The 21573-nt window shown below is 31.9% G+C and overlaps 1 protein-coding gene across 1 annotated transcript in view; it reads right to left on the bottom strand.

Moving 5' to 3' along the window:
- Rab3GAP1 (RAB3 GTPase activating protein subunit 1) overlaps positions 1 to 21573 on the bottom strand; it is a 129946-nt gene that overhangs the window by 48901 nt on the left and 59472 nt on the right. The window lies entirely within an intron of this gene.

Raw genomic sequence — 21573 nt, 5'->3', positions numbered from 1 at the left:
TTGTCTACATGTTTCTATGACGTCTTATATGCTATAGTTAGTGCTTAAAAAGCAAACTGAACGACTTTTGCACTAAACGACTTCTGATTGTGCGTCACATCAACTCAGCAATAGCATTATACACAAATATCTGTTTATTATAGATAAAAAATATATGAAAACATTGTAAGTGCCCTTGAAATGTAAGCATTTCCCTCCCTTCCCCCCACTGAATCCTAACCTGGCTCTAATGGGACCACCTCGGGAGCGCACTCATTCGAATAAAAAAAGAATTTTGAAAATCGGCCCACAATTGACCGAGAAATCGGAGAACATACATTAAAAAATATATATACAGCTGAACATAGAACCTCCTCCTTTTTTCGAAGTCGGTTAAAAACCCGAAATTATCTTTTCCCAAATTAAATAGATATAATTGTAATTCATTAGTTCATTTTTATTATTAAAAAACTCCATCTTCAATGGGTTTAGACTAAATGACATCAGAAAAATTTAAAAAGATTTATCAAGGTAAGCCTCAATCATTAGTTATGAAATACTATTCATTAATAACAACGTTAAAAACCCATTGATAAAATATCAATCATCTTCACTGAAATCTAATAATGTCATTATTTTTTATACAAATGATATCCTGAATCAAGAAAAAACCAAAGATATAATCAAATATTTATTAGATAGACATCAGAAAGTTCAAGGTTTGAATTTTTCATGTAAATCACAAAGAAAAAATGTCATACTCGTATAGTAAAACACTTAAGGCTTCATAAACCTTGAAGTTAATCGATATAGGAATTAGTAATTGCAATCCTATTCTGAATATTTGTGTATTTGTATTCTTCAATCATGCTCATTGTTCTCTTATTGGATTTATCACGCAATATCGATGTATTTAAAACGTCTAAAAAAACATTCATATTGATTTATAGGAGAAGTTTACAGTTTGTGTACCAACATTAACCTGTTTTTTATTCTACATTTCACTGTTTAAGTGCGAAGCTATATATTAGCGATTCGATGATCATTACTGTTGTAAATAATAATTTTTTGCGTCGGGTACCATTTAAGTCCTTGTCTAGGTTGCCGTCTATTTTTCTCGTTCCAATGATATATTCTCAACCTTCTTTAGCTTAACTCTAATAGGTATTTTACATAAACAATGTTTAATTGAAATGCTTAAAGTTTCGACTCTATATATGTCATTCAATAGTTAATTCTCCTAAACCATATCCTGTCCATTTAAAATATCTTCTGATATTGATATAGTATTTGAATGTTCCTGGTGTATCTGGAAATTTGACAAAATCGATTTTTTTCATATACCCTAAGCATAACCTTCCGCGACTGTGATCTTACTATTTATTGAAAATTCGGAAATATCAAAAAATATATAAAAATACTTCTTGTTACTTTTATTTGGCCTTTTTTCTACTGTGACGCTCTAGAAACATGTATAGAGAAGGCTCACAACAAACCGTCTCCAAAAAAGCAGTTTCAAGAAAAATGCACTTAAAGTTTCGTTTTTTGAGGCCGCGTCACCAAAACTCCGAATATATCTTCGAAAATAGTTTAAATTTTGAAAAAATCCCCTTAAAGGTACATTTTTCAAGGGTTATGCTTTGAAATTTTGAAAAAAAACACGATTTTTTCATATTTTAGACTTAATATACTGACGCACCAACTTGATGATTTTAATGATTCTTGAATTTTTGTTCAACCGTTAACAAATAGATGATATTGTGAGCTTATGAAACAATCTAGTAGATTTCTGGAATAACTGTTGAATTTGAAGAAGATTATATTGAATATTAAAACGAATAAATATAAAGTGAAGTACAAAATTGTGATTTTCTTACCAAACAACAAAAATTATTGAAAAACCAGTACACGGTATCATGCACTTTGTTGTTTGCTTAAATAAAATAATGTTACACGTAATTAAAACTTAAAATAACCACTTCTTAAGACATATGATCTATATTTATATTTATACCAACTATTACATAAGGCTGGAAAAAAGTATTTTCAGTTTCTTTTCCATGTTTTCGGGAGAAACTTAATAAACATTTAAAATCCTAATCAAGGATGTATAAATAACAAGTAACCAATTCTGGTCAATTTTTAAATGGCGTGCTTCAATAGTATTAATTGCTGATAGTAGAAGGTCGGTCCAAGTTTAACATTAAATTTGTAGAACATACACGAGCAAACCTATACTATTCGAAGGTTATGTGGCGCTCGTCGCCACATAACCTTCGAAAAGCTTACGATGCACTATCCCTTTTCTGAAGCAAGAGTTAAAAGGTGCCGATTATAACTAGTATCTCCATTTTCAAAGCATAATAACTTCCTACTGAGTAAACGGACAACGCTACCTTTATATTTACATTACGCCAGACAAAGATCAGAGCAGATGAGACCCAAAATAAAGTAATATACTGGTTAGTCGGAAGATATTCCCAACTTGACATAAACTTTTTTCGACTTATGGTGTTCAAATATGGGGGCGCTAAAATATCAGACCAACTTGTAATCCAAAGAAGCCAATTCTTCGATTAATTACCAAAGCTCATCGCTACGTGGCTAACAAAGAACTATATGAGGGCCTCGAAGCCAAATAGATTTACGAAGTAATCTAAGAATTCGCCTTAAAACATAAAATAAGGTTATTAAATCACAGCAACGTAGAAGCAAAACAGGTACTGGGCAAAACGTAGTAAATCGGAAGATTGAAGCGAACCAAACCTCTTGAACTTGTATGGTGTATAAATGTTTAGTCTTAACTTTAGCTTAAGTAGTATAATTTAATTTTAATTTGGGAAATATATACTATATTAGTCCTCCCTCATCCAGCTTGTATTATTGATGCAAGTACAACTGAACAATAGTAATAAATTTATGTTATAAATTAAAATTGTACTAAATCTAGATAATGTAAGATGTAATTAATTTAAAAAGTTTTATAGCTACAATATTCCATGGATTGTTAAGTTTCAACCGTTTCATTGAATAAAGTATATTTCAGTGCACTCGCACTAAACAACATTTAAAGAAAATTATTGGAAGTAAAATTCGATAAACGCCCAATAATCGTTCCGATATTATTAATGACCTTTATAAATAATATTTCATGTGCAACATTTAACGATAATAAATTTAAACGCGTCCAAATCAGGCCGGCGTGACACTTTCCTGAAATGAATTTTAGTCGCTAAATTCAAACGGCCGATGACATTAATTCTACTTATTCAGCTGGCGACCAGTACGGAATACGTGATGGGGGAGAAAGTACACACACATCGATCTAATCAGTTGTTTTGGAGTAAACCAGGTCTAATTTCTTTACCCGATAGGGGACGTGTTATTAAAATGGTCTACTAAATGTTAATGGCTTCGTTTGGGTTAAGATAATTCGTGACAGGAAGCGATGAAACCTTATTTATTGTGAAGAGGTGCTGGTTATTCAATACACTCCCGGAAAACCACATATACGTCAATTGCATCTTTAACACCGTGCACTGTTAATAAGGTTGCTATTTATGTTTTAAGAATAATAACGAAAACACAATAATTTACTGATTGAAAATGATTTTATTGCTGGTGCAAAATCAGGGCTGTACCCATCAATTCGCCTTTTTGCTCAGTCAATTCTTCAGCCGATGTGTGTACTCTAACAGAACGGCTGCCACATTTCCAGTTATTCCGAAGAAATAGGCGATCATTTGCTTCGTAGTGTCTCGCACACAAATCACTTTTCTCAGATTTGATTCGTCTTAGAATATTCATAGAGCGGATTGTTGTTTTAACGGTGGTTCATACCCATAGATACAAGGTTAGTTGCCTATGTTATACACAGTTCTTGATGCACCGGGGTCAGATTTCTTGGCCGTCTCTTAGCAACAATTGAAACGTGCATATTTTTTATTTTTCTGTCAAATTGTGCGGGACCCAACGTGAAGAAATATTTTGTCAAGCTCGACATGCTAATGCCCGAGGATGATGATCTTGAAATATCATGACTGATTAACAGCAAAGTTGTGCTCGAATAACAAAACGTTATGAATAATGTTATGGTTATAAATGACGAAAATTCCACGTAGAAACGTCAGAGGGATCCTAACAACACTAAGTATTGTTAGCAATCGTCGCAAATGTGCTGCGTGAATTTACGTCTTTAGAGAGTTGTTTCTTACTTGTCTTCTTAAAAGTAGCCGAATATGCCTTAAATATGATACACATGAAAAAATGTGAAAACACGTGCATCAACACCAAAAATGTTCTCAAAAATATAGGATGACACTGACTAGGAAATATTAAGTAGATGCTGCAACTATTTCAGTAAGCACAATAAGCACTACTTTAAGTCATTATGTGAATTGGAGGCACTGCTAGACAAAAGTTGTTTTCACTGACTTGTAACACGGTGCATTGTCTTGGTGAAGCAGCACTTCCTTTTCTTAAAATGCGGCCGTTTTAGGCGATTTCGTCCTTCAAACGGTCCAATAACGCTATGTAATAGTCGCTGTGGATGGTCGTTCCTTTTTCAAGGTAGTCAATGAAAATTATTCCATGCGCATCCCAAAATACAGAAGACATAACCTTGCCAGCCGACTGTTGCATTTTCAAACGCTTTAGAGCGGGTTCATCGTGTGCAGTCCATTCGGATAACTGTCGATTGGACTTCGGAGTGAAGTGATGTGCCATGTTTCATCCTTTGTCACATATTGACGCTATAAAACTTGGGTTTATTTCGCTTGATCATATTCAAACACTGCTCCAAATCATCAACTCGTCGTCGTTTTGGTTAAAAGTGAGCTCGCGCGACACCCACTTTGCACCGAGCTTTCTCATACCAAAATATTCGTGAATGATATAATGTACACGTTCAGTTGATATCTTTAGAGCGTCTGCTGTTTCATTTAATTTCAATTTACGGTCATTCAAAATTATTTTGTGGATTTTTTAAATATCTTCGTCGGTGACAACCTCTTTTGGCCGTCCACTGCGTTCACCGTCTTCGGTGCTAATTTCACCACGTCTAAACTTAGCTAACAATACTTGATGGTTGATTTTCCTGGGGCAATGTCCGGAAACTCCGCATCAAGCCAAATTTTTGCTTCAACTGTATTATTTCCCTTCAAAAAGCAATATTTTATTCCTTCGTATGCGAAATTCCTTTTTATCCAATTTTTTTTTCACAATAACAAAGGTTGCTTCACTCAAAATGCTATAATTCACAAACTAATGATCCGACAGCTGTCAAATTTATACACGCATCTTTTGAGGGTTAGCGCTAACTAAAATACATATGGATTTTGATTTTGATTCTAGTAGAGCCATCTATGTGTCAGGCCGGCTACGGACATTGGCAACGAAATTAAATTTAACTTGAAGAAACCTTAACGGCGTTTCTTCATGACTCAGCAACTGTTCCAATGGGAAAGAAGGGCGTTTTTACACTCGTCGTATTGTACAGATATTGCTCTTTCAGATTAGATGATAATATGGTGAGAATTGAATACAAACATTGGGGCAATTCTTGGATCACTTCCAAAAAAGACCAATTTTAACGCTGCGGAATATGCATATTTCAAATTTTATGTAATAAAGCTTTGTATTATAGTAGAAATAAAGTTAAAAAATTATGGCGGTTTTCAGTTTGTAGTTCTAATATCATAAGAACTTGTTAAGTAGAGACAGCTAAGATTTTCATCTAAGCAGGTACAGTCAAATATAAATTTCTGGTCGTTTCTCTTTGCCATGCCCTTTCTATTTAATATTTTGATTTGAGATTTGAGATTCAGCCAGAACTGACCAAAGTATATGCTTTACTTTAATTTTTTTACTCTTTGTAATTTGCCTCTCTTTGTCTCAATAAATTGCAAGATTTTATATTCTGTATTTTGTATTTGAAATAGCAATTCTTGTCATAACATTTAAGAATAAAATCGTCATATCATTAAGAATAAAAATAACAATGGACAAGATACTTGACAATTTCGGGTATAGTACAGATGTCAACTGCTGTCGAGAGTCATTTCCTGAAGAACGCTCCCATTAATAAGATCATTAAATGTGTTTATATTTAAAGGTATTCTGCAGCCATAGGTATGTGAAACACTAGCAGCAAAATACGTCTCTGTCAGATATTTAAGAAATCCAGTTACAAATTACATTTTTAAGAAGTAATTAAAATACCAGTAATTCCAGATACCTCCATTCCAATTACAAATACTGACCAAACCTGCATGTTTTGATTGTGACTTATAGCTTTTCTCGAACGTCAAAAAACTAATAAATAGAAAACGATTTTATTGAACAATACAGTAATAACTCCTGTAGAAGCGTAAATATAGGTTCTACTCTGCATCCGATCCGTACATTAGAGAATTGTTGTTACGAGGGTCACTATTTATATGTCGGAAATAGAAAAAACAAAAAAAACAGTACTCGTCGCGATGATGATCGATACACTTTTGCATACGCTTAAACCAATTTTCAAAGTATTTATTCAAAACATGATTTTTGAACGCTTCAATAGCTTCTTGGGGCGATGAAAATCGTTGAAACAAAAAGAAGTCATTGGGTGCCAAATCAGGGCTGTACGGCGGATGACCCATCAATACGATGTTTTGAGTGCTCAAATAGTCTCTTGTTTGAACCGATGTGTGAGGGCTCGCACTGTCATGATGAAGAACAATCCGTCTGTTCATTTGTTTTCGTTATTTCATCGAAAACTTCTGGCAAACAAATGTTTGTGCACAAATGCTAGAGACACTATTGCAATATGACCAGTTATCCCGAAGAAACAGGCCACCATTTTCTTTGAAGTACTTCACGCTCGAACAACTTTTGTTGGATTTGGTTCATCTTGGAACACCCATACAGTCGACTGCTGCTTACTTTCGGACTCATACGAATATATACATGATTCGTCACCTATCATGACTTTATAAACGTGTTTCGAAGTACCGCGATTGAATTTATTAAGTATTTCTTTGCACCAATCAGCACGAGCCTTTTTTTAGCGATTGTCAAATTGTGTGGGATCCAACGCGAACATAACTTTCGCACAGCTAAGTATTCATGTAAAATCGCATATATGCTGGTGGAACTAATGCTTAGGGATGCCTCAATCTCACAATAGGTGACATGACGATCTGGCTTAATCATTTCGCACACAGCATCGATGTTTTCTGGCACAACAGCCGATTTTAGACGAGCTTCACGAAACTCGTCGGATAGCGAACTACGACCACGATTGAATTCACTAAACGAGCGATACACGGTGGTTTTTGATGGAGTTTCATCGCCAAAAGTCAAATTAAGTTGATTGATGCACTCTTGTTGTGATAATCCACGTCGATAATCGTAAAAAATCATCGCACGAAAATGTTAACGATTCAGTTCCGTTTTTTGCCGAGAAGAAAGTTTCAAATAAATCTAAAATAAATAAATAGCATCCGTGTGACAAAATGTTCTGAGTACGTATATTGTCAAAAATGTTAAACTTTACGATGGACTCACATAACACTAGTGTTCCAAATTCCCGAAATATAATTAGTGACCCCCGTATAAAGAAAAGTAATTTTTACAGCTACAAAATAATCTAATATCATTTTCGCATTAGTATATTAGGTCAGATTTAACCTACTGAATGACCCAGGACCCATTAGCTAACCAAGCACGTCGAACCTGATTCTATTCGCCATCATTAACCTCAAAATGTTCTAGTCCGATTTTTCGTTCCAACTCCACGCGTACCATCTCGTCTCCTCCGTCCAATTTAATAATGTATCTTTGGAAACGGCCCCCGAAGAAAAAACGAAACAATGGCTTATCGTCAGAAACGGTTTGCAGCCTCCCAAATTAGTTAAAAACGGCGCGGTGTCACGCTCCATTTATTTCGTGAATTTCATTAAAATAATTAGGAAACGATTCCGCTCGTAAATTGCGAGTAATATTGTGGTGCGAGTTAATGATATACCGACAACAGGCCAACTAATAACGATCGCTGTTTCCACAGTCTTGTAAATGTTGAAATGTAAATTGAATTAGTTAGATCCAAGTAGGGTAGGATTGCGGTTCATATGTTAGTGTAGTATCCGGTAATGATTCACTTAGATTCACTTATTTATCTCGTACAATAGTGTTAAATAATATAACAATTATATTGTCATCTCCATCATTTAATCCTACTGATATAGGTGTTATTATAATTCTTAGGGTGTCCAATGAATCCAAAAGTACGTTTTCTTCATTCCCATTTCGACTACTTCTCATACAATTTGGGAGATTTGAATGAAAAATTGAACAAAGTAAAAAATTTCGTTGTTGGAGAGAAAAACAAGAAAATGGAGCATCTATATGATATCAGACTATTCTTGGACGCTTCAGATAGCGTTTGGAAAGAACCCTGTCATGTATCTTAACCCTCACTAGGAAAAATAAAAAAATAAAAAATAGCGTGTGCTAGTAAACTCATATTAGATAAAAAATATACAGAGTCAATGGTTTGAAAATAAAATAATATTTTCTGTTGTCCTTTATTTAAATATAATAACTCGTTTAACATGGTTATACAAATTGACAAGAAACGTGTCATCTGAGAAAAAGAATTCAATTTCGGATTCAGCACACCAAAAATATAGAGGTTAAAAATTAAACTTAAACTACTCTTAGCATTATTATTTTATCAATTTGATAATCTACGAATAAAATTCCTATTGAATTCTAAAAACTGATGATGAGAATTTTTTGGCTTCAACTTTGAATATCCTCTAAAACGAACCAAAACCAATAAAAATATGAAGTTCTACTATGCCTTTAATTTTAGTATAATCAAGATCATGGCGGTAAATGTCAAGTCTCATGAAATGATGCACAAAATGCTTCAAATATTATTTTAAAATCATTTGAAAGTGTTCTTCTCCCATTGGTAGTGAATTTGGATGATTCACTTATTTATCTCGTATAAAACACTTAAATATTATTAAAATAAATTATAACAATTTCTTTCATTTAACTTTACGGCTATTAGTAATTATCATTAGTAGTTATTACTGTTTGACATTTTATGAATCTTTTATATTAATTTATTTGATTTTATTGAAGTGCATGTTAGTTCGGCCAGTGGTTTGTAATTAAAAATGCATTTACTTCAGAATATGCTTGAAAAGATTAATAAAAGTATTGTTCCTGACTACTACTTTTCCGAGTTCGTAGGCAGTACGATGGTTGTTACTTATATTTTTAACCTTAGTAAACTTGGCATTGTTGAACATAACTCTCTTCAGAGAACTTTGTAATTAAAGCACGATTTGTTGTGTTCTTTACAGACACTTGAAAATTTAATCACCGATTGTGTAGATTATCAAAACAACATACTTCAGATCAACTTAGTTCTTAACACCGTGATAAAAGAGCCTACTATTGAAAGTCAAACACTGATATAACGAATTCAATAAGCACCAGTAAATGGCCACAGTTCGCTTAAGGGCGAAATGCGCGAAGGTGGTCCAAAATTAGTATAAATAAGAACATACATAATCATTTGACCGTAAAAGTATATATTCGCTTTGGATCCCTCATAATCTGACAAATTCTCAAGTTTTCTGAGAGTTTGTTCTGAAAGTCAGTCTGTTAACTTCTGAAAGCTTTTTATTTATAATAAATGATAATGAACCAATAAATCATACTCACATGTATGCCTTCTTTAGTAACTGTAGTAAATACAAGTGTTGGATGAAATAACTTTACAACAGTTAGGTACATATTATAATACATATTGGATTAGAAATGGGTGGGTTCAACTATCAAAAAGCAATAATTCCAAACTAGAAGGAAATCTATCCTAATAAAACTGTTATATTTACTATTGAAAATCGATTATCATACCTAATTATATTACTCAATAAACCCTATTGAAACTGTATGAAATTGAGTCTCGATTACCTATGACTAGTTATACAATATTATTACGACTAATCATTCAAATATAGATAAACAAATGTACACAACAAACAGTTGTTTTCTATTACTATTATAAAATATAGATCTAATAATACACTTTTATATCTTTATGTATGTTTTACGTAATCAGTGGTACCACAGTGGTTTTGGCAGTTTTATTTTAAGCATTATTCAAATATTTTGAAGATGTCGCAGTGATATTTTTCAAACTGTTAAAGAGAAAGCAGCATTTCGGAAAAACATTTTAGTGTTGATTTATAATACTGGAATATTTAATAAGTTCCTGAAGGAAACTAAATAAATCGGACAAAATATTTATAGTTGCAAAACGTCTCAACTTCGCTATAATTTATAGCGGCTATCTTTTCCAACTTTAAAGATCCAGATCATTTAGTATAAATTAAACTCAAATTACCATGAAGAATGAAATACTATCGGTCTTCTATTATATAATAATAATTATAATAAATACCCTTAAATCTCAATAATTAGACTACACGCTAATCACAAACTATTGAAATATGTATAATATTTCAAATCAATTATTATACCCAATTATATTACCCAACAATTATGTCTAGTACTTAATTGCGGCCTGATTTTTTATTTTATTGTAAAATTTTATTATCGCTGACCATTTCATACTGTTGAAAAGACGTTTTGATGGCTCAATTCGAATGAAAAGATCTTCAACCGTAAGCTGTAAAAAATTGTTCTTCACGGTCCCACAACTTCTTTATTAAATAGCTTTTTGCATAATGAATTTAGAATTACAAAAGAGATCAGTGGTTTGAACGATTTAATATTACAGCTTTGTTACTATAAACTGTTTAGGTCCTCAATTATTATAAATTTTTTTCAGGAATTTTGGCATTCATTTATAGATGGTCCGATGCCCAATGGGATAAACCATTTTTTAAAATTAATTGGTATTTAAGTTTACTTTTACATTTGATTTAAAAATTCAGGAATAAATATTATATCTTTTGAAAAACATAATAATCGATATAATAACAAAAAAATATGTTTTGAAATTATTTATGAATACATAATTTTTTAGTTCTTCAGAAGATCAAACTCACATATCATCTAACGTGTGCGTGTCCTCGGAGCCAAATCGAAACCACTGATAGTTGCATGAAATAAAATCAGACAACGAATGATGCCTAAAATCCCCTGCTTCCCTAGATGGATTTGTACGGGCTAACCTTATATTACGATGTCGTTTTGTAAAATCACATGATGATTTCTGTCGTTGGGGTATGTCCTCTGGGAGACAATTCTCCTTTCAGTGGGTATTATTGCAATCTAATAAAAAATTATTGGTCTTCAACACACAATCAACAATTCTAGAAGTGTTGTAGCCAATCAGTAAGTCACAAAATCATTCAGAAAGCCACATCTGATATTTTATTTAACTGATATTTTAATATTAAACCAGGCGAATTTTAAATCTGTGAACTGCCATTCAAACTATCTTGTTTCCACAGTCTTGTAAATGCTGAAATGTAAATTGAATAAGCTAGATCCACATATGGTAGAATTACGGTTCATATGTTCCTGTAGTATCCGATAATGATTTACTTATTTATTTCGTACAATAGAGTTAAACATTAAACTTATAATACCATTTAATTTTAATATTACTAGTAATTTTTATTATAGCATTTTATGTATTTGGATGTTTCCATTCAGTTGGCCCAAAAACTTATAATAATAACAATGCATAAGACCTGCAACAAAAAAGATCTGAGTATTCTCAACTGATTTCTATGTATATACGGTATGCTGAAATCGATAATAATATAGAAAGAATTCCAGGACGTTAGAAATGGCTTTGCTGCATTAATAAAATGGTCATAGATTCATCAAAAAGAATCCTTAAAGCAGTTATTTTATGATTCCATTCCTGTAGGTCATTATATATACATCAAGGAAAACTACAAAAACTTAATGGTTCTTCGAAAACTAAAATATGGAGACCATGGTATGCAAGTGTATGGCTATTTCAAAATTGTATGCATGTTGGTCGGATAAAAATCTGGTTTTACCAAGTTTCTCTAATTTACCAAACAATCGTTGCATTTTGTGTCTATAGCAGATACTGCTCTGTTTATGTGGACAGCAAAGATTCTGGTTTTACCAAGTTTCTCTAATTTACCAAACAACCTTTGTGTTTATTGTTTGTTTCTGTTTATGTGGACAGCAAAGATCGAGCAAATTACTGGACCAAAAAATTTCGCCTTCAAGGAAGCTTAAAGTTGCTGAAAAGATTAATACCTCCATATAAAGTTATTTTACTACCGTTCCATATAAAAGTTGGAAGGCTCATGAAGCAATTTGCAAAATCACTTGTCTCAAAAAAAAAAGCTATAGTCGACGGCAGTAAATCAGACAAAACATCATAACTGGCTTACCTTCTAACGGCCTCTGTATAGATTTTTACGAGTTAGCCTCAAATTAGGTTGTCGTTTTGCATATTCACTTATTCTGTCTGTGTAGAAAGCATTTTTCTTTCAATATGCATTATGGCAATCTAAGAATAATATCATTCAATCTTCAACGCGCAATTCACAGGTTCAGAAGTATTGTGACCAATCACGATACGTTTTTTACTACTAATAGCCTATCCGTAAATATTTGAGAATACTAGGTAAGCCACAGCAACTGTTTTCATTTTATTCAGCATTTGGAAACCGTATGCCAGCCACGCCATACTGCAACAATCTGAACAAATAGTAATCAGACATATATGCCTGCTGAGTCCGCTTGGTATAGCAGAACCTTACATTCTAGCTTAAACAATGTACAACTTTTGCAATATGTGACCGATCGCTGTGATGCAAGATAATTCTATTTACATTTCGCTATAGCTGCTCTTAAGTGGACACCTACAGAAACATTTTTATTTGGTTTTAGCAGATCATAATACACTACCTACTAATAAAGTTGTTAATCCCACCATATTATAGCAAGACACTATCGGCATGAATACGATTGCGATTGTCGTCTGCTTTTCATTGTCTGTTATAATACGCTACCCAAAAACTCTCCTTTTTTGCGTGATAAGCAATCAAACAGCAACCTTAAAAGGGTGTTTTCTACCAATTTTTATGCTAGACAATATTATTCATTTTTGACCCTTTCTATGCCATGTAAACTCCTGGAAAAAATTTAATCACCTACTGCAAAACTGTTTGAAACAGTAAACGTTTTAACTTGGTTTTCGTGGAATAAGTTTTACAATTTATTGACTCCGAACTCCTTTGGTCGCTCAGATCTATTTTTGTCAAAAACATCAAAATCACAACTTTTCAATTCGTTTAAATTAAAGGCCGACAATTAGGGTATAACACACTAGCATAACCATAAGTGTTTGATCGACAACAGATTTCATCAAATGAAACAGCAATAATAAAGAATACAATACATAGAATTTAAGAGTTGTTTATATTGATACTTCGCTTTTTCACCAATATATATTGCTGATCACAATACATGCAAGCATCTAATATTTATATGATTTAGACCGATAAATTCGAGCTTTATTTGAATGACAAGTACATCGTCTAAACCTATTACTTCCTACAAATGTTATTAAAGAACGCTGAGAAATGTGTTTTTTTAACTTATCAGCGGTGTTTTATCAATTTTATTTAACCATAACTATAATTAATATAATTATAAACTATAACAACTATAATTTATAAATTATTTGGGGATTATTTCTATAATCATCATTCTTCAGTTCATAGACTTTATTAATGTTTATACTTATAACCAGCTATAAAACACATATTGAAAAGACTAAAAGAATTATTAAAAAGTGTTCAGAAGGAAATTTTAATTACATTTAAATGAAGCTTATAAAATATTATATAACCAATATAAAAAATAAAAATTCAGAAAAATATAATTGTATTTTTTTGCAAATTATACAACAGGTTGGGGCAATTGTACAATGAGAAATGGACAAAGAACGCGAAAAATGTCAAGGCTGACACCGACAATAGAGGCAACGTGGTGCGGCTTTGCGAAAAGCACGACCACATAACTGCAACGTTCGTGAGGATCGAACGTAGAAAGAACAACAAAAACACTAAACAACCTGAAGGTGTGTTAATGTTAACCTCGATGAAAGCATTTAAATTATGACTATGGTATGGGCTCATCTTCTTTCGATAAAATGTCAGTACAATTGGTTTTATACTGGGTTGTTTCAAATATACGGAATTGTTGGTTTTTCAAAATTTCAAAATGATATTTGTTAAGAAAAATTGGTACAATATGCTGTTGAGAAAACACAATATATTTTCTACAACTTTTTCCAGTATTTCTGCCAACATGGCGATACTGTATCGATAGAAGGATGATTGGGTTTGATTTGGAGCAAAGTATTACATTAACCGCCTTCAAATTTGGAACTTTGATCCTCCAAGCCGTTCTTTATCAGTGACATCAAAATCATCAATTTTAAATAAGTGAAACCAAAACCAACAATTGGGATATGCTAGAACTATAGGTTTCTAAAACTGTTTTATGATTGGAAAATGGAAAAGTGTTGAAAATGGAAAAAATGGAAAAATCCATCGAAGTAAAGAATTATGTTAGGTTGTTTAATAATTGTTTAACAATAGTATTAAAAATAGCTGATCAAAATACATGCAAGCACCTAATAATTATTTTAAATCATTTCAAATATAAACATTGAATATACCAAATGGATATAGATAGAACTCACCAACAACAACAAAAAACGTTTTTAAACATGTGTTGCAGTGATTAAACATGTGTTGTTGATAAAGTCTCGTTTAATGGACAAGAACTTAAGAAGAATCACATATTCAATTCAATTTCACAATGTTTGGAGGTATACAACATTTCTCGTTATTCCACTATCTGTACATATACATTACACATTGACTATAGATTAGACCAGATATATGTTACTTTAATACAAGAAGCAATTCCTCCAATTTCATTTCGATCTATCTATATATTTGTTACTTACAAACTATTGAAAATTGACATGAATGTATTTACAACAAAGGAAAATAACATATTTAGTTGCGCAAAGGGTCCGGCGAAAAGTCCGAGGAAATGGCGACATATTGAACCAACTGTACAAACTACATTGCCACTTATGTTGACATAAATGAAATCATAATGAAAAACACCAGGTTGTTAAATACCACATAGATTTCGCATCAGTCGCAGTATATAACACCTCTTTCCTGAAGAAATAACCATGTGGATATACCTTTTTTGGATATCACATGTACCTTCGTCGGCCAGGTTTCCACGTTTCGCAAGTTTTGGTATCTTGAAATTCCCATGGTCTATGACTAAGCAACTGAGCTACTGCAATATAACTTTGGTGGCCGTACACCCTGAACTGTATGCCCCTGTCCAAAATCGAGAAGACAAGCAACTTCAGTCTGCCTTTAGCGACGTTACTCTCTGAACAGAATCCACGGCCTATGAGTATTTTTTTTCAAAGCATATATATTTCCTAATTGTAATAGTTAATGACTAGATAACTTTGAGGACCTTCACTCCATCTTTAGAAGCCATATAGCTTCAAACGCGAACTATCCTAACTTCTATCCTATTCTTAAGATATTCTTATAATGTTAATGTACCACTTATCACATCAAATCACTAGACACCACATCAGCAGATATTTCTTCTATTTTTCAGTTTTTCTTACAAATTCTCCATCATCGCTTTTTGAACATTTTATTAGTTCAATATGCTGACCTCAGTTGTATATATAATTGGCATAATCAGATGTAATATATTACAACATTGTTCGTTACTATTTAATCTATTCTGATTGATTCAATCATTTAAATCATTCAATCTATTTATTTAATTATATAAGTTATTTCTAAAAGCTCTGATATTTATGAGATTTAATTTGATCAAATTCGAATCTAATATTAGATTATTATAAATTCTTATACCGTAAGTTAATAAAATAATGGTGACCTTTATAAACAATTTACAATGCTATTTTGTAAAAGCAATCTAACATGCCTTGATGATTGAAATCTTGTTATAGTTCTAATAAAAGCCTCGTAACTAATTCCTTAAAACAACAAAATACGGTATCAAATACGGTATTATATAACCATTGTTAACTAATACCATACAATAAGATGCATATCGTTCTTTTATATTGAATTATTATTCGAAGATGTTGTCATCTGCATGGTTAATTTTAAATTGAACAACTATATGGTAGCTGTTAAAAATTTTATAACAATGCGCTTAATGTATAAGATTATATGGCAACACGAAGAGATGAGAAAGATTTCTGTTGATTGTACGCAACACCATAACTTATGTAACCTGTTTAGTTTTCATTTTTTAATACTGTTTCATTCATAAAACCGATATAGATATAAGATAAATGAATTTCCGTGTAACTTGAGTATACTTCGGGATAATCCAACATGTTAGCTTTTTCTTTGATTTATTCACAACGCAGTCCGCAGTATATATATATATATATATATATATATATATATATATATATATATATATATATATATATATATATATAATGTGTCATTGGTAAAACAATATTTAATCAATTTTGCAGCAGGTGGCTAAACATTATCATATTAAAAAAAAACTCTCGTCAATCTAACAGATTTAATGTGATTAATTATTGTGATTATCTGTAGATATTTCCATTATTTATTTCTGTATGTACCATTATTCATATTTGTTTGGCCTCGATAGAGAACATGTCAAAGGCATTAATTCTCTCCGCCACATGATGTTTATATCGTTTTTCTTTCTTTCATGGTATAACCTGGAATGATATAATAATTACGCGGTGACGCTTTACGAAAATTCTTCAAAAATCTAGAGTTTCGAATATACACATATACTTTAGCAATACTCACATGTGAATATCTGAATACGCCAAATATTTGAATACTATAAAACGTTAGTTAAAACTAGGACAAGAAAATTGACATTGACAGCGTTTTAGTAATCGAATTCATTCATTTTCATTTCCATATGTTAACCAATGTAGATTTTATCCACGCTAGAAAGAAAAAAGTTTAACGATGTGTAGTTTGTTATCTTAAAAATATCCTCATATCGACCAATATCACAATTGCTGAAAATGTCCAAATTATCTGAAAAACTTCTATTGAAAAAAATAAATCCAATAATTGAAGGAAAATAAAGTTAAAAGATCGTCGAACCGATTTAGAGCCAAACAAGAAGATGCTTATTTTAACATGAGAAAAATACAAGCAGGTGTGCCATAGGGAAGTGTATTGCAACCAGTCCATTATCTCTGTATACTCGGGTTATCACTGTCTCTACATACGGAACCTAGCTGTATAGTCGCGACTTGCCTATATTCAATGAAAATATTGTTGAAACATTTGTAGATATCACTGCAATCCTAGACATTAGAAATAACTACACGGAATCAACCGAAACGTTATAAACAGCTATTGCCGAAATACAACTCTGGACAGAAAAATGACATATCAAAATAAGTCTTGAAACCAGTGTGGACTTTCCAGAAAAAGATTTAAAAGATTCCAAAACAAGGTACAGGCCATAAGGAAATGTATTGGAACCAGTCCATTATCTCTGTATACTTCGGGTTATTACTGTCTCTATATACGGAACCTAGCTGTATAGTCGCGACTTGCCTATATTCAATGAAAATATTGTTGAAACATTTGTAGATATCACTGCAATCCTAGACATTAGAAATAACAACACGGAATCAATCGAAAAGTTATAAAAAGCTATTGCCGAAATACAACCCTGGACAGAAAAATGACATATCAAAATAAGTATTGAAACCAGTGTGGACTTCGAGAAGAAGATTTAAAAGATTCCAAAACAAGGTACTGGCAGGTATTCTTGATGCCCTATGGTACATTCGTAACGAAAATCTGCATAAGCACCTGGAGATAGAAACTGTCGATAATGTTATCAAGGATTATGCCCAAAGACATGAACAAAGACTCCATCAACATATAATTGTTCTCCAGCTCCTAGATAATGATGGCTTAGTCAGAAGATTAAAGAGAATAAAACCATTTAGTCTAGTTGATTGAAGTTATAGGTAAAACTCAGTGCACATTAAAAAAGAGCGACATAGATGTTAAGTTCAAAGTGTCTATCGTAGAATAACTACTTTATTATTTTAAAACCGTAGCAAATTAGTATAAAAACAAATAGCTTATTAATCTTAATTTATTAGACTGCAACAATAAATAATAAAAAAAACATATTTAAAACTTTGCCATTCTTTATGGAACCCAAGTCAATCTATACAGTCTAAAAAGAGACTTTATTAAAGTTTACTGAAAGTTTTATTTAACTAATTTTATAACATCTTGATTGATATAGTTTTGATTTAAATAGAATTCTTTTACTCGAAAATGTTTGGAAGACGCTCAAGAAAAAGTAGCAATTATAATTTCTCCGCTAATATTAACCTCAGCAGATTCGTTCTTTTGAAAATTGATATATGAAAGATACTATTTCAACCACTTAACCATATTTTCTTCACCCCACCACAACTTCACCACCAACTAGACCTCATTTATGTGAAAAACCAAACGTGTAAATGATAGAAAGATAATAAATAACATATACTAAAACACATAAACACATAATATATGTAAAAATATTTTTAACAAAAAAATTGAACATGGACTTGTTAAAATATGTACATAATGATAGTTGGAATAACTAAATAAAACTAAACAAAAGACCTATCTACTACACGTATTTTGTATTCTACTACATACATACAATTTAGCTTAATACCTACCTAGACATATTTATCTATTTACAATATTTTAACTACTACCAACCGATCAGTTTGAAGTCGATGCCGATCCTAAACAATACAAAAATAATATAATTTTGTGACATAAATACAAAATTAAATTACGAACAAAACAAATCTAATTTGTTGCTCTGCTGGGAATCGACCCTGCGACCTCCGCTTAACGTTCTTAACGTTCTAACCATTACGCCATAGAAACAGTGGCCTATAACGATTCTACGACTTCAAATATGATATGGGTTTTGCATAAAAAGCAAAGTTAATACCTTTTACACCGAACTACTTCCGATTTTTCGTAACATCAGTTCAGCATTATACCCAAATATCTAAATATTTTAGATAAAAAAATATGTGAAAACATTGTGCGTGCTTTAGAAATTTGATGTTTTCCTTCGATTTCCCCCCCTTGCACTCACCAGATTCTAACTTAACTTGATTCCAATGGGACAAAAAAAGAATTTCGAAAATCCGTCCATATTAACGGAGAAATAGGCGAACATACATTGAAAAAATATATACAGCCGAACATAGAACCTCCACCTTTTTTGAAGCAGGTTAAAAAATGATAAATCCTCCCTAAAGTTACAACAGCAATCGTGCTAGAATTTACTAAGACTTAATTTACTAAGATACTAAAAATCAGTATACACCTCAAACTAAAGTCATATTAAAAATTTTCCATATAATTTGCCTCTACTACATGACACCTCGAATAAACCTCTATAAAAAGATCGTTGATGACATAGGCACATTTCAATTGCTGCCTTACCTAGTTCTTGTGACATTTAACTTTTTTTTGTAACGATCAAATGGTTAAAGAAGATGGTGTAACAGGGAATTAGTACGTTCCATTCAAGGAAAAATTGATACTGGTGACTCTTGATCCGGATTCATGTTTTTTATTTGTGCGAAATTACGACATGAACGAAAGGATGTCGTGAATATATCAACGTAAATTGGTATTTAGAGACGTAAAATGTCAGTAATACAACAATACCGATCCACACTAACTAGATGTTACGACGGAAAAAGACCCATCCTTAATAAATATTTATTTTAATTGGATTGATTATATTATTGGTTATAGCAGAAGCGACAACTTGATTTAAAAATAAACCTTCATCAACTGTTCCTGGTATTTAATTGCTGCTATTAATTTAATTGGGTATTAATTTAATGAAAATGCCTTTAAAAGATGCACCATTAGTAGAAATAATTGATCTCGTTTTTATACGAAATCTATAACACATATATTGGGTTGTATATAGCAAATATAGCTTTTTTATTTGCTTCAATCCCATTGCATGGAATTTAACCCTTTTTCATTTTAAAAAGGCACTTATTCCGAAATGTTATACAGCATTTAGTAACAAAAAGTAGTAAAACAAAATATTTTCCATCAGATTTTTTCAATGTGTCTGGCAACATGGTAATGACAATGACTGATGTTGAAAGAATAATGTTGGTTTCAACCTCTTCTTCAGAATCTCCAACGTATGCCAACAAAGCCATCTTTGTAACCTTAGTAAGTAGTAATCATAAGGCGCTGTATGCAGGTTTCAGCAGAACTTCCTATTCGAACTGCAAAAGTGTAACCTTCACAACTCTTGCAATATGTGGTCGGGTATTGTCATGCAATATATCTCTGATCAAAATACACGCAAGGTCCTAATATTCTCTTCAAATTAGTCAAGCTACTAATGATGAAGAATTTCTTCCTAATCCCATTAAACACTTATCCTATCTCTTAGACAACGACCTTTTTCGCATAGTATTATCATATTTTAGCGGCAATTCACAAATGGAATTATTTGGTATTCAGTCTTACTAAATAGTTCAAAGGTATTATATGATAAATGTTTACTTCTGTGCCGATTATAACAAGTAATAGTATGGCTTCATTGAATAAGTATTACTAGAAACAGCGATTTTAAAGCAATGTACTACGAAAAACTGTGATTCCAAATGATCATGAATGTGCTATCAAAGCAGCAATTTAGTTCTCAGTAGTAGTTGGTCTTGGTGAACATTAAAATTGTAAAGTGTAACGGAAATACTTCAGACTAAGAGATTTGAACTTCACACTAAGATAAAATGCGGTATAACAAAATAATAAAACTGACCAAAGATGTAACAAAACATGTAGATCAATATTTGAAAATTGTAATTCATACGTTTTTATATTAATAATAATATACAACGGTACTTGCAAAGCTATTCTCGTTACCTATTACACGATTTAACCAATGCGAAGACATCACAGGAATGCGATACTCTGACTATATTATTCAATATTCCTATCGCCAACAAGCTTAAAACACAAAAAATAAAACTGATCGATCACATTTTTATTTCAGATTTTTTTAACGGACTTGACAAGGAAGCACCTAGCTGACCATCTGACTACTATATTGGTATGTATATACATCAAACTAATTAACATATAAGTTATATTACTAACTTTGAAAAAAACCGAACAATACCTTCAAAATATTTGGCATCAAACCCACCACAAACCACATAGTTTGCTATAGTTTCCCGCAAAAAAGTACTTGGATATTATTTTTAACAACAATATTAACAATAATATATTAACACATTATATTAGCCATTAACAGTTTTAGATTCATTCAACTTTATTCGTTATTGTTAATTGAGCAACAGTTTGAATATGAGTGGAATTTCATATTTCATAAGATCATTAATAGCATAACACTATTACAATCTGATATCCCACCTGACAAATTAATTATTCATGT

The sequence above is a fragment of the Rhynchophorus ferrugineus genome, unplaced genomic scaffold, assembly GCF_030347505.1.
Source record: "Rhynchophorus ferrugineus isolate W39M unplaced genomic scaffold, kcgeb_rfMv2 rfM9, whole genome shotgun sequence".
Classification (NCBI taxonomy): domain Eukaryota; kingdom Metazoa; phylum Arthropoda; class Insecta; order Coleoptera; family Curculionidae; genus Rhynchophorus; species Rhynchophorus ferrugineus.
Note: the sequence above shows the minus strand (reverse complement) of the source record. Positions and strands in the feature narration are given on the sequence as shown.